Source organism: Bison bison, unplaced genomic scaffold (assembly GCF_000754665.1).
Source record: "Bison bison bison isolate TAMUID 2011002044 unplaced genomic scaffold, Bison_UMD1.0 scf7180017864370, whole genome shotgun sequence".
Taxonomy (NCBI): domain Eukaryota; kingdom Metazoa; phylum Chordata; class Mammalia; order Artiodactyla; family Bovidae; genus Bison; species Bison bison.
In genome coordinates this window covers 9,554,357-9,564,317 of record NW_011494942.1, presented here as the reverse complement: position 1 = coordinate 9,564,317, position 9,961 = coordinate 9,554,357, and the positions used below count along the sequence as shown (strand labels likewise).

General features: G+C 42.4%; 1 protein-coding gene across 1 annotated transcript in view; it reads left to right on the top strand.

Annotated features, from left to right (window-relative positions):
* The window catches only part of SOX5 (SRY (sex determining region Y)-box 5), a 1,168,670-nt gene that overhangs the window by 1,106 nt on the left and 1,157,603 nt on the right, over positions 1-9,961 (top strand). The window lies entirely within an intron of this gene.

Here is a 9,961-nt window from a genome sequence, read left to right as displayed (position 1 = left end):
AAACTTGGTCGGGGCGGGGTGGTTCCGATCCTTCCCCGGACGGACGCGCGACCCCGGCCCACCCCACTACCTGAGCGCTCCCCCGGTTGTCTTTTTGTTTCGCTTTCTGCCATCCCTCTCCGCATCAGTCTTTCTCCTCCCCAGCAACCCCCTCCCGGCCCCTCCCGCCCGGAATTTCGGAAAGGAGCCTCATCCTTGTGGACTCTAGGGATTTCAGACACCGGAAGCTTTAATGTTTAATTGCAACTAGTTTTGCACCCCCCCCACCCCGCTCCGAGTATGAAGTGGAGACCGCTCACGTGTTGTGTCACTTGAAGCGCGGGTTGGGGAGACCTCGCTTGCACTTTGGGCTCCAGTCCTAAATCCAGGAAAAGAGGTTATACGAGTTGAGATCAAATTGCATTTGGAAATGTTTGCGTCTGTTAGCAGCAGTTGGTTAAGTATTGATCGGCTGGCATGGGATGCACACGAAGCACTGTTTACATATTTTAAAAGTAACTTCCCTTCCACGTTACAAAGCGAATCTATTCATATATAGGTGGACTCTGGTGAATATCTAAAGACGCTGGCCTCTGTGACCAAAGGCAGAGCGGTGGCGAATGTGAATTCATGTCGTTATCTTCCTTTCCCAACTGAAAGCGGGTCAAAATGAGAAATTCTGTGACTGTGCAAAACGATATTCTCAGTGCCAGCCAGCCCAGGCACTCTGGGTGGCAGTCAGCTGTACTTTTTGAGAAAAGTTTAGGGATTGGTTCTAACCCAGTTGAGATCCTCACTATATCCAGATATCCAAAGTAGTTTCTCAAGAAAAGCAGAAGCCGGTTTCCCCAAGAGACTGCCTTCAGGCCCAGCACAGTTCTTTCCTTCAGGGCAAGACCGAGGAAGAGCTGGGGGATTTTGGGTAATAAGTGTGGGAATCTGCAGAGAGACTAGACAAGAGTGATTTGTTTCCTTGCTGTTCATAAATAATGGCCCTTAGTATCTTTCACACACACACACACACACACACAAAACAAAACAAAACCACACAAACAAAACAGGCCAATCAAGAAGGTGTGTGGGAGATTTGTAGGCAATGGACATTTCAATCAGAAAAACCAGAGCAGACTTTTTGATCAGGATTACCAGGAGTAAGGCTCGATTGCCAGAAGTGATTAGGTTAAGGGCCAGATGGTTTTAAAGTATACGGAAATGTTTTTTAACTTGGACTTTTATAGCATTTACAAGGAGGACGGTCTCTTAGAGTCTTTACAGAACTGCTGAATTTTGATCTGTCTAATTTTGAAAGAATTCAGCTGTACGGTGAACTGCCATTAACTCTGATAGGAAAGGAATCTGGTTTCCAACGCTGATACATGGGAGAGAGTTTCTGGGGGTGCTTCTTCCTGATTTAAATATAGCTCTGAGGCTGAAGCTTAGATAAATCCAGCCACAATGATTTAAAATCATAAGTACTTACACTGAAAGTTCTCTTAGGCATTGTGTAAAGTTCTCCTGCAGATTATGTCATTAACTGTTTATTCCTCAGAAGTATACAAGATAAAAATCATAAGCATCACTTAAAACTGATGCAATACAGCATCAGTTAAATCCTTAAACTGGTAGGGATGGCTTTTGTTTGCCTAAAAGGTAGATCTTTCATCACATGAGTTGTTTAAAAACATTTAATTGTGGGGATGGGAAGGGATGTGCATAATTATTTAGTTATTTGTGTTAATTATATAGCAGCATACTCCCTTGAAATTATTTTTTTCCCTTTCTTTCCAGTGGTCTTTCTAACAACCTTGTACATGCAGAAATAAGAGAGTTTTTGTTTGCTTGTGGGTTAAAAAAAATCTTTTTGTAGCCATTTTGAGCGGGCAGTATTGAATCAATCTGATATAGACTTGAAAGAGTACTCTTAATACAGGAAAAAAGAGCTTGAACTCTTCATACAGAAACCTTATACAGTTTTGTTGTTGAGATTGAACAGTTCTGGTTGAATGGCAGACAGGATTCAAAACTCAAACTTATTTGGTAAATAACCAGGCATTTGAGATCCAGTGGTTATTTCAAGTTAACTTAGTTCTATACATGTAAATGCACATCCTGTTTAGACTGACACATGGTTTTGTAAAAGAGAAAAATGAATATATGCTTATAAAGATGTTATCTGTGGAGTATATGGAGTAAACAGTAAATAAGAAGAGTGAAGTTTATACTGAGATATAGCTGCTGCTTCTTTTTTTTTTTTTTTTTTGATCCTTTTTGGGCATAAGGCAGAAGCTGTAGGGAGAGTTTAAAATTTCGTTTTCCAGTTAAAAAACTTGAATGCTTGGAGAATTTTTTTCTTTTTAAAGCAAATGAAAAATATGATATAATGACTAAAAGAACAAACTGTCTTCTTGTAAAAGCTGTATCCCTTTATTGAGTGATAGGCAATCATTGTTCTGAAGGTATGTCTAGATTATATAGGCTCCCCTGATGGCTCAGACGGTAAAGAAACCACCCTCAATGCCGGAGACCTGTGTTCAATCCCTGGGTGGGGAAGATCCCCTGGAGCAGGGCATGGCAACCCACTCCAGTATTCTTGCCTGGAGAATTCCATAGACAGAGGAACCTGGAGGGCTACAGTCCATGGGGTCGCAAAGAGTCGGATATGACTAAGCAAATAAGTGCAGCTAGATTATATAAAAAATATAATAATCAGGGCAGTATAAAACTTGTTTTTATTACTCTAAAATATACTGGATTTCAAATAACTTAGAGTTCTAACATTGAACACTATTTAGATTTCCAGCAGGTAGAATTGTTTGTTATGATTGATGGCCATAACCTGGATGATTCACTCAGTGTCTGATCACCTCTGGTAGCAGAGAATGCTGTAATTAAGAGTTTTGAGAGTAGCCTGGAAAACTTATTTGTCTAGGCCAGAAGTTGATGCGTTCCCTCACATGCTTATCACACTTCTTTAGCCTGAGAAATGGAGGTTTATTTGAAAGGCGAAGAAAGTGCTTGGCTGTTTCAAATAAGCTATATCCTGAGCTTAGATTTGTAGATAGTTAATAAAATAAAAGTCTAATTTTGTTCCAAACGTTGTTTTAAAACACCCATTTGTAAATTGTCTCCATTTGGTTTTCATATGTTAATGATTTGGGATCTGAAACTTCTTTCAGAAAGGCATTTTGGTTTGTCTTAAAAAACACCACACAAAACTGTCTAAACAACTCTGTAAATAAACTGTTCCAAATGCCTCAATTTGATGAATGAATTAAAGAATTATAGTTCTTAATCCAATTATGATAAGTCTTGTTATTTCCATTTCCTATTTGAGGGTGCTTAGGGAGTGGGGATGGTAAATGATTCTCAAATGTGAGTGGGGTCTTTGTTGTTTATTTTCTGTATGTGATGTAATCACTCATACCTAGGATTTAGAAGGATTTCAGAGGAAGACGCGTACTTGAACCACCTTCAGTTAAACTAACAGTGCATTTGCATGTACAGTTGCTTTTCATGGAAGAGTAAAATGAAGTTTCTAAGACTGTGAAGCCAGGATTTAACCTTTTGCTTAAAAATAGTGATTTTTATATTAAAACGGGGCGAATGGAACACTTAAGGCCCAGTAGCAGGGCAGATACTCAGCTACCTTAGGCACTTTCAGCTGGGCCATACTGCGACGTGTCTATGGTATTTTTAAATAAACTTTGCTCTATTCAGTGTCCTTGTTTTAAAAAAGGGGAATATGCTTTTTGGGTGGTTTTCTCCCAACCCTTATGCCTCTAGCTGCCTTCATGAGTGCCCTGGAATGCCGTCCTGATCAGGGGCCTGGATTTAGGATAGGCCCTTGATGACAGCCCAGTTTGCTGTAATGGAGTCTTTTGAATTTTTGCCCCATTTGCCCAGTTTAACCTCTGGCTCATCAACTAATGGATTCAAAGTGATAATAGCTTATTATGGTTTAATTATCTAACTAAATGTTGTTATTATTAATATTGCAGTTTATTGGTACCATCTAATGCCTTAGAGAAAAACACGGAGTATCAAGTGAAGCTACCAGGGAGAAATACTTAGAAACATAGGCATTCTTTTTGTTGTTGTAGCACTCAAATCATACCGTACAGGGAAGTAATTACTCTGCTTTTGAGTAAGAGTGACATTCAGTGGGGGAAGCATATTCATAAAATCAGGGGGAAAATGAATGCATTTAAAGAATCAATGCAATAGCCAGCCTTTAAAAATTGAGTCTTAAAATTTCCTAGAAAAAACTGCATCTCCAGGAAGTGGCACCGGTGGTGATGGTGTTGGTATTGCATGCTGCAGGTAGAGATCCTTTCATTCATTAAAAAAAAATTGATTAATTAATTTTTGGCTCTTCTGGGTCTTTGTTGCTGCGCGGGCTGTTCTCCAGTTGCGGTGAGCCGGGGCTGTTCTCCAGTTGCAGTGCGCAGGCTTCTCATTGCAAGGCTTCTCTTGTTGCATAGCATGGACTCTACGGCGCACACAGACTTTGGTAGTTGTGGCCCGTGGGCTCAGTAGTTGTGGCTCCTGAGCTCTAGAGCACAGGCTCAGTAGTTGTGGTCCACAGGCTTAGTTGTGCATGTGGGATCTTTCCAGGTCAGGGATCGAACCTGTGTTCCCTGCATTAGCAGGAGGATTCCTTACCACTGAGCCACTGGGAAAGCCCCCATTTATCAGCTCTTCATTGCTGAAAGTTTATTAGAAGTTTAAAAAATGAGCCACCTGATTATATCTTTGATGCTGTATTCAGTTACCTCATGATTATATGCTACCCCTTGTCCAAAGGGGATAAGTAGAACAGCAAAGGGATACACTATTGGTGTTCCCTGGAAGCTCAGTGCCTTGTCCCTGCAGCACCAGTTCAAGTTTGGGAGCTAGGGAATTCAGGAGGGAACCAGGATGCAAAAGAAGCCAACCCACTAGCCTGCAGAGCTTTTCAATTTAGGTCTATTTATAATTCTTCCAGGACTTCACTTGGAGTTCTGAACATTCAGTGCTCTGCCCCTTTTCTTAACCTCTAAAGCTGGAGATTATAATCCTTTTCTTGTAGGAATATTGCCTGGATTACACTCAATATTGTATATCAGATTCCTAGCATAGGGTGTCTCATGAACTAGGTGTTCCGTAATTGTTAGCTGCACTCCTCTCTTCCTTCAATCAAAGCTAGATTTTGATCATTAATAATGTTCAAAGCTTCATTTTGTACTTGCTTTGAACTTATTTGAATCCAAGAAGAAAAATATATCACTTTCTTGAGGCTGAGATCAACACTTCAAAATGGTGATTCAGTTAACATCTATGTATGATCTCTGACAATGTGGTTTTATTAAGATGCTGTATCTGGTGCAAGTGTGAATTCTATCTTTTATTCATATAAGTGTTCCTTCGTGAAAGAAACAAAAGCTTTAGGACCTAACTATAGATCTCTCTTCTTGTTACAATTTTTGATTTCTTGTTGCAGATATAAACTAGGGAAGATTTATTGTGATTTTATCCATGGAGAGTCATCTGCCTCTGGGTTATATTAAGTTTAGCATGTATGGATTGAGAGAAGTTCCACTTGGAAAAAGAAATAAATCTGCCTTTGCATTGTTTTGTCCTATAGAGTCGACAGTTCCTTCAAAGAGAATCTCATAGGTTTGTTTGTCTAAATTGGGTGCAAGGAGAAAGACATAATGTATCATTGCCTACTGGAATAGATGGTATACAGAACCTGCGAAAATTAGTTTTCTTTTCCCAATGATTCAGAGAATTTCTCCGTAAGTCTACTGACCAAAGATAAGCAAAAGACTTTTTAAAAAAGCAAATAACTTGGTTACTGCATTAGAGTCCATCAAGAAGTAGACACCAAGATGTGATTCAACATGTAAGAAGTGTTTTGCAGGGAAGGCATAGGAGAACCTGTGATCCAGGTTTGACACTTACGCAAGGAGAGAGGGAAGGAAAGAGGACTGAGTAGGAAGAAGCAGGATGGTAGCTAGATGGTTTGGCTAGAGAGATGAGAGTCAGCCACTGGAGGAGCCCTCTGTCTCAGTGGAATGGCTGCATTCACAGCCCTCACTGTGCTCAGTCCTTGGCCAGGAGCAGCCCCTGGAAACAGGGCCTTGGAGCACAAATGACCCTGAAGTCATAGAGGGCCAGCTGGTGGGGGCACTGAGTTTGTTATATCCTGACCACAGGAGACCTGAATGGGGTAGTGGTTTGGAAGTATAGCCCTGAGTACTGGCTCTAGTTGGGTGGTGATGGTGGTGGTTTAGTTGCTAAGTTGTGTCCGACTCTTTTACAACCCTATGGACTGTAGCCCGCCAGGCTCCTCTGCCCATGGGATTTCCTAGGCAAGAACTGAAGTGGGCTGCTGTTTCTTTCTGACCCAGGGATTGAACCCCCATCTCCTGCATTGGCAGGCAGATTCTTTACCACTGAGCCAACAGGGAAGCCCCTGGTTGGGTGCACTCGCCACTAAGAAACAGACCTGGTGATTTCTTTGAGTTCTGACACCTTACTTTCCTCCACTGTAAAATGAGAAAAATGACTGTATCACAAAAATGTATGTAGCACACCTCACAGAGTGCTAGTCAAGATTGAGATTCTTTGAGATTCTATATAAATCCACAGTACCATGCGTGGCATAGAGGACATGTTCAACATATATTTCTCTCTTTTTAATGTATTCATAAAATGCAGTTGAGAGGTATAGGTGAATTGTATCAGGGGATTGTAAATATATTTTAACAACAGGTAGTTCATGTAATTAGAAGGTATGGTTTCTGCCAGCAAGCATCCTTCATGTTCGCCTTCTCAGAGTCACCCAGTTTAGCTCTCAGGCTTCAGCCCTTATTTTTATGAGGCTGTCAACTGTGCAACAGATAGACCAGCTGCCGACCTTGACCATCTTCAGGTAATTTGCTCTAAAGCGCGAGGTAGACAGCACTCTCTCTTCATTTCCTTACCCCTCTAGGCTTCCTATTCAGCCGAGAAGCAACTTGCACTGTAAGTCTGTATTTTATCTTGAGCCTCAAACACCTTGCGAGTCTTTGCTCCCCTATGCTTCTGCTCCTAAACCAACTTTCCTTGCACCACAAAGCACTGAACTCAAGTGGCCCTCAGTGCGAGCTACTGCTGTGATGAGTCACAGAGCCACCCGCACTTTGTTTCGTTAGATTTGATCACTGCCATGAGCAGTCCTTCGATTGTCAGCTAAGAGACCCTTCAGGGAGTTGTCCCTTAATAGAAAGTCTCTTTTCTTCCCTCCTGTTGTAACTTTAAATTAAAAGAAACTGTAGAGGAGCTGGTGGCCTTGCAGCAGTTCATTCTTCTACCCACTGGGAGAACAACATCTGAGAAAAGACGTTATTGGACTGAGAATTGAGTTGTTGCTATTTTTTTGGGGCCAGAGTCAGGGGTGGGGTGGTTGCGAGGGAGGATCTGGCTCCCAGTAAGGTCATGGGGGGTGGGGGGCGATTCTTCGGTGCCTGCTGGGGAGGCTTTGGGGGAATGGAAGACATTGATTTAGCATCTTGGGATAATGAGATCACTGGTGTCTTGCCCCTGAGTTTTAGGTGGTTCTGTGTATTGTACTGTGGGAAACTGGCACTGGGACAACTTCAGAATCCAGGGAGGATGGGAGGCAGGAAGAGGGAGCTAATTTTTGACACATTCCTCTGATGAGTGCCCCCTCTAGGGAATCTGTGCCCAGGATAAGGACTGCTTACTGTGAGGCTTTTGGCATAGTTTTCCCCAAATAGTGAGTGCTGGTTGCTTCCATGTCACTTGTTAAAAAGATTGACAAACTGAATGTTTGGAGAGCCCCTCTGCTGAATCCGACACTGTATTCTCTGCAGTTTCGGGTCCATTCCCATTCTGGGTTAGAACCTGCCCTCATTTTGGATGTCTGCTGGGATTCCTGGGTGCCCTTCATGGCTACTGAAAGCTGAAGTTGTTTGATGGGTGGTAGCAGGGGCTGACTGCGATGTGCATGGACGTTCTTGTGATGCCCGCTGTCAGTACGCCGTGTTGGCAGCCTGTCACATGTATCTGGCACAGGCGGTCTCATTACTTTCCTCTTGGACTGGGAGCTGCTCTGGAACAAGTGCATACCATTTCTTAGAATTCTGTCTTGACTTTTCCTCCTTCACTTTCTCAGCCGCATCTCCACTGTACCCTGATGGCTAGCAGAATCATGCCTTTGCACATTAAATCAGGAAGTGAAGTGATAGTTTTAATGCACACTAACTAATCAAACAAATCTCCAAGTTTGTTTCTGTTTTCTGTTTTGTTTTTTTTTCGGCCGCTCAGCCTGTGGGGTCTTAGCTCCTGGATCAGGGATGGAACCCAAGCCCCACTGCGTTGGAAGGCAAAGTCTTAACCACTGGACCACCAGGGAAGTCTCCTTTAAGTTTGTAAAGAAAGTTAATATGTGCTAAGTTGCTTCAGTCTATCCAACTTTTGGACTGCAGCCGACCAGGCTCTTCTATCCATGGGATTCTCCAGGCAAGAATACTGAAGTGGGTTGCCATGCCCTTCTCCAGGGGATCTTCCTGACCCAGAGATCAGACCCGGGTCTCCTGCATTGCAGGCAGATTCTTTACCATCAGGAGCCATTAGGAAAAGTTGATAGGCTCACGGTTTGTTTCTAGGGACCTCCTCAGCCCCATAAACATGCCTCCCTTCTTCTGTCACTGCTTATTGGGCTTTTCTCAACCTTTCTCTTCCCACAAGGTCTTTCTCCTTCTGCACCATCGCCACATGCATAAAGTTAATCTCACCAGAGGAAGTGAGAAGTGGAGAGTTTGCTATATATACAGTTGCCTGATTTGAAAGGGGGTAGCAATAGGTGACAAACATTTGGAAGCTGAGCTCCTTGAGGGCACAGCATTGTATTTCCAGCACAATCACAGTACTTGCAACAAGGCAGCCACAGAATCAATGATGGCTGAGCCAACTTGTCTTGCAAACTAAGCTGCATTCTGATTCAAGGCACCCACCGTGATGGGGAGGTGAGAAAACTAATAGAGGTTAGGCATCGACCATGTTCCAGGCACCTGCTAGGTGCTTTACATGGATAATCCCATTTAATCCTCACAGCCCACACATTAAGTGGCTATTATCTCTTTTCCACAAACAAACTGCAAGGGGTCAGGTGCCTGCTCGTTCTCCTCAACTAGTAAACAGGAGAATCACTGCCTGGATTTCAGTCTTTTTGACTCAACCCCTCGTGTACTCTTTCCATCATGCCCTGGCCAAGATGCTGGTGTGGGTTCCTATCCATGAAATGCGAGCACTAACCATGCCTTCCTGTCTACCACAGGGGACAGTTAGGAGCAGGTGAGAAGTGTAAAGTAATTTCTAAACATCACTTATCATTATCAAGTACCCACTGATCCATTTACTAAGCCAAAGAATATTTATTGAACACACAGATAGATATTGCTTAAGCTATACTTAACAGGAAATATTTTTACTTGAAGCAGAGATCCTGAATACATAAAAACTGACATCAAAGGAATTTATAGAGCAGTGTGTCTCAAAGGTGATCACCCAGTCATCTTGCTGAAAACCACCTGGGATATTTTTGAAAATATGCTTTTCTGTCCCCTTCTCAGACATAAGAAACCTGAACCCCTGTGGTTGGGAAGCCCTCTAACCCTGAATTTTTAACAAGCATGACTGGTGATTCTTTTGCACATAAAAGTTTGAGAACCAGTAATAAAAACTTTTTATTGATTCACGTTGGTAGTAAGTTATATATATGGCTTATAGAGGTAAAGTAAAGATGCTCAAGGAGTAGTGGAAGGGCCAGAATAAAGCACAGGTGATTGTTGGATTGCTAGAAAGACTTTTTGGTGATTTGGATTCAGGTTTTTGGTCATTTATTTAGGTTTTAAAGAACCTAAGTAAGTTTGGGTATATGGAATGCTAGCATGCTGAAGGTCAAGAGTGATGGGACCCGCCACAGAGTGGGTTG